Raw genomic sequence first — 5,010 nt, 5'->3', positions numbered from 1 at the left:
ACTGCACATACTCATGCATCACAGTACGCTCACTACACATACACACAAAGTATTCACAGTGCAGATATACATACACAAAATACATTGCACATATACATACACAAAATACATGCAATACAAACCCACACTTAACGCAATACACACTTTACACACCACATACAAAATACAGAACACACTGCGCGCACACATACATAAAATACATACACTACAAACACACATATACACACTGCACGCAAAATCACAAAGTACACGAAGTTCATACACTAAACCAAAACACACAATGCGGACACAACACTACACTCACACTATACACGCATATAGTACACACAAACACCTACACCCCAAAATGAATCTAAACATTTCCCTTTATGTGATGGACGATAAAATGTGAGGCAAGATAGAACACTCCTTTGTCTGCATAGAAAATTAGGTGGCGGGGGTTAGCTACTTTTCTTATCTTGTTTCCTAAAAAGTTAGCTCCTCCATAACTCCTACAAAACAAACACAAAAATAAAACAAAATAAACAATATAAATAAGCTGATGGATAAAAACTAAAGACATGAAGTACAACATAAGTAAATAAATACTTAAAAGTGCATATTCAGAGTACCAACTTAAATATGGGATAGCAAGTTATCGATGTTCACCACATAGAAAATATCAAGAGACCATAGAAAATATAAGAAATGTACTTGGTCTTGTTCACTACATAGAAAATATAAGAAATGTACTTGGTCATTTTCAATATTATTAAAATCATAATGAGTTTGGTGTTTTAAATTAGGGAATCTTGTTCTCCAACCCTCGAGAGAAACTAAGTATACATTAATAACCCATAAAAAAGTGTGTCTTGTGACAATCAATAGAGAAAAAACCATTGAAACACACACAAATATGACAAATTACAACCACAAAAAGAAGAATGCACGCAAACACCCACACCTCAAAACTATTATAAATATTACCCTAAATGTGAAGAACAAGAAAATGTAAAGGGAGATAGTATACTTAATTTTTTGCGTAGAAAGCAAATAAGGGGTGGTTCTAGGATAACACCCCTATACCGGAACCGAGAACCGGCGCAACTTTGGGGTAAGTCCCTACAAAAGTGTGTGCTCAAAGTGTACTAGCAGAAAAATCCTAAGCGTATTGGATACAAAAATAACACCTCACTGTTGAAAAGGAGATATCTCAAGAATGCATGAATAATATTTAAATTTTTTAGTGCATCACAAGATTTCCAGAGCGGTTATCAATCGAGGAAGATGTGTGCATCAGTGGATGGATTCCATTCATTGGTGTCAACTCAGTTTGTGATTCTTGCAAAGCCGTATGGTATTTCTAATTAAAACCAATTAGTTTGGTGGATCCTAACAAGTTTTTATTCGCCTCTCTTGTTTTATTTTAATAGTTATTATGGAAATCAAGACAAATTGATGGACAAGAGATTATCACTAGCCACCAGCTGAAATGACTGCTCTAGAAGATCACTTGCTATGGCCCAGCCCTTCAGTGACTTTCCGAGTTGGCTAAATATTGAATCACGTAAAGGTTCCTTGATGTGATGTAAAGGCATTTTCAATCAGCACGCAAAATATATAAAGTAGTGTTCTGACAATTCACAAGATAATTAACATTTATAACACAAGAAAGTAATAAAGCAAAGGTTATCTATACCTACAGGTTATATTAGCAAGACTTCCTGTCAAATGTGCTGCATTTCGTATAAGTTTCTCATCAGGCTCTATGGCATAGACCTGTCAGTTAAAAACACATAACTTCTTTAGCATTCGCATAGTTATATACACTATGGAAAAAAGGGTCCTTCAGAATCAACACATCAGAGATAGAGTAATCAAATTATTTACAACCACATAATCAAGCATGCACACAAACACCCTCACCCCAAATCTTAATCTTAACATAGCCCTTTATGTGAAGGAAAAAAATGTGAGGGGAAACAAAATACTCCCTTGTTTGCATGGGAAGTTAGGTGATGGGCGTTAGGTATTTCTTCTCTCATCTCACTTCCTTTAGAAGTTTAACTACTACAAAACAAACAGAAACAAACAAATTCAATTATATAAATCAGCTGGTGAATAAAAATAAAGAAATGAAGCACAACGTATGTAACAAATACATAAATTGCATATTCAAAAGTAACAACTTAAGTACAACCTAATATGTTGGACAACAAATTCCAGATTAAGAATCCAGCTGAGTTTGTAACCTTTTCGGCAGCTGCTATTCGGACTTGTGCTTCATAATCTAAAGCCGGCACACATACGTCTAAACATATAAAAATGAGATTGTATCATCAAAATAACTCATTCTAATATCAAGGTTTGTCCCAAGATGCTCGGAAGACAGAATTGCATTAGTAGGATGTGCAGCATTTCCAGGTTCCTGCATTTACAAATTCTACAGGTAAAAAGTGCACAAGCAAACAATGGCATATATATAACAGAATGTTCTCACTTTTGCATAACTGGAAGGTTCCATCAGTAGCTAGCTAAAGCAGGAGGGAATGAAGGAATGATGTCGTTTACAAGAGTTTGTGGACCATTGCCAATTGAAATACGAGATGAGCAAACTGAAAAATGATCACCAGAATTTTGCTAATTTGATTCCTTTTAGTTTTTGTTGGTCGGAGGGTTTACTCATAGAAAAACAACAATTAATAATTAACATTTAATCAATAATATAAAAATCAAAAGATGCCATAAACTAAACAAACCTTGTAGGATTCTGGGATCCAACTGGTTCTATCTCGTCAGAGTCGATTTCCGGTGTATGGGGTATAGCATCAATTCCAGTGCTAACAAGGCCAGATGAGTAAATGCTAGCACTCATTTGGTCAGAAGTAGAGATGCAAATTGCCTGGATAATCCACCTCCTGATGAAGCCGAGGGGCAAACTGGAAATGCATTTGAGCTCTGGGTTGATCGATTCTGCCGTGAAAAAAGAGCAATATGCAGCAAAGAAAATGACAAAATGAAATGAGATACCAATAAGTAAACTAGATAATATATATTAGAATTTGTCAAAGAATCACCTCATAAACTCGTTGTGAATGTGACACATGCCCTGGCTCTGGATAAAGGGCTCCCGTTTAAAAGTAATCGATCTATTTCCCCATTAAATGGTTTAGACTGCATGTAAACAAGTTTAAAATGCAATAAGGAAAAAATAAAAACAATATTAATTCCAAACCCATACACAATGGACTAAATTAACACAACACTTTACCGAAATTTTTCTCAGCTATTTGCTGGTATTATTGCTTTAATAAGTAAATCTCATTCAATACTGAAATAGTGCTCTCAACAAAGGACCGAGTTCTGCTTGCAGCTCAGCCTTGCACTCAACCTGCAATGAACAACAGCAAAAGTTAGATGAGCAGTATGAGCAAACTCAAGTTTGCAATCAAAAGCAAATTTGGTCCCTCGATAGCTGATCTAACTGTCATAGACAAATACAAATGATGGAATAATATTTAAAACTTTGTGTGTATCACAACATTTCCAGAGCGGCTATCGATCGAGGAAGATGTGTGTCAATGGATGGATTCCGCCTGTGATTCCTGCAAAGCCGTATGGTATTTCTAATTAAAACCAATTAGTTTGGTTGATGCTAACAAGTCTTTTATTCGCATCTCTTTTATTTTAATAAAATTATGGAAATAAAGACACATTGTATGAAAGGAGATTACCATTAGTCACCAGCTAAAATGACTGCTCTAGAAGATCATTTGCTATGGCCAAGCCCTGAAGTGACCTTCTGAGTTGGTTTGATACTGGACCACGTAAAGGTTCCTAAATGTGATATACATGCCTTTTTCAATCAGCATACAAGGTATATAAAGTGGTGTTCAGACAATTCACAAGATCATTGACATTTATTAGACAGGAGAGTAATAAAGCAAAGGTTATCTATACCTAATAAGTTACATTAGCAAGACTTCCTACCAACCTTGCTACCATCAAATCTGCTGCATTTCGCATAAGTTTCTCATCCGGCTCCATGGCATGTCCTGCCATTTAAAAACACATAACTTCTTTAGTATTCGCATTGTTATATACACTATTGAAAAAAGGGTCCTTCAGAATCAACACATCGGAGATAGAGTAATCAAATTATTTACAACCACATAATCAAGCATGCACACAAACACCCTCACCCCAAATCTTAACTTAACATTGCCCTTTTAAGTGAAGGAAAAAAAATGTGAGGGGAACAAAATACTCCCTTGTTTGCATGGGAAGTTAGGTGATGGGGGTTAGGCATTTCTTCTCTCATCTTGCCTCCTTTACAAGTTAGCTCCTCCTTAACTCCTACAAAACAAACACAGAAACAAACCAAGTCAACCATATAATCAGCTGGTGAATAAAAATAAAGAAATGAAGCACAACATATGTAACAAATACATAAAGTGCATATTCAAAAGTATCAACTTAAATACAACCTAATAAGTTGGACAGCAAGTTCCAGACAAGGAATCCAACAGAATTAGTGACCTTTTTCGGCAGAGCTATTCATGCTTGTGCTTCATTATCTAACGCATGCACACAAATGTAGAAATATATAAAAATGAGATTGTATCATCAAAACAACTCATTCCAATATAAAGGAAAAAAACATATCAATCTAAACAACATAATAAATATATTTTGCACATTAATTTTACATACCATGTAGGATTGACATCATTCTCACTCTAGAACGATCCCAGGGACTTATGAAATTTATATAGTCATCATCAGAATATTATCCTGAGACATCAGGCATATTTGAGCAACTCAGAAACAATCTGACTAAAGCTTTCTTATGCAAACAGTAAGAAGCAGAAATTTAACCTTACATTAGGAACTCAAATGTCCATGATTGCAAAGCAATGCCAGCTTTAGACAAGACATAGCTCATTAAAATAACATTCACTACCTTGTATGGATGTGGATATCTAACAATTGACAGTTCTAGGTAAAACGCCAGATCAAATTAACTAGTTG

At 35.2% G+C, this 5,010-nt stretch overlaps 1 long non-coding RNA gene across 10 annotated transcripts; it reads right to left on the bottom strand.

The window, feature by feature from the left end:
• Nucleotides 1–201: 201 nt before the first annotated feature.
• On the bottom strand, nucleotides 202–4,717 carry LOC121744446. Of its 10 annotated transcripts, XR_006038609.1 has the most exons (11): nucleotides 4,693–4,717; nucleotides 4,467–4,556; nucleotides 4,247–4,335; nucleotides 3,940–4,034; nucleotides 3,714–3,816; nucleotides 3,251–3,584; nucleotides 3,057–3,153; nucleotides 2,739–2,952; nucleotides 2,480–2,594; nucleotides 1,679–2,407; nucleotides 202–491 (listed from the first exon to the last, which is right to left on the bottom strand). It is a non-coding gene; the product is annotated as an uncharacterized LOC121744446 (long non-coding RNA). The 10 variants fall into 10 exon arrangements; XR_006038606.1 differs by lacking the exons at nucleotides 4,247–4,335; nucleotides 4,467–4,556; nucleotides 4,693–4,717 and having other exon boundaries at nucleotides 1,683–1,758; nucleotides 1,906–2,407; nucleotides 3,940–4,220; XR_006038602.1 differs by lacking the exons at nucleotides 4,247–4,335; nucleotides 4,467–4,556; nucleotides 4,693–4,717 and having other exon boundaries at nucleotides 1,679–2,049; nucleotides 2,180–2,407; nucleotides 3,940–4,220.
• Nucleotides 4,718–5,010: the final 293 nt, after the last annotated feature.

The sequence above is a fragment of the Salvia splendens genome, chromosome 8, assembly GCF_004379255.2.
Source record: "Salvia splendens isolate huo1 chromosome 8, SspV2, whole genome shotgun sequence".
Classification (NCBI taxonomy): domain Eukaryota; kingdom Viridiplantae; phylum Streptophyta; class Magnoliopsida; order Lamiales; family Lamiaceae; genus Salvia; species Salvia splendens.
Note: the sequence above shows the minus strand (reverse complement) of the source record. Positions and strands in the feature narration are given on the sequence as shown.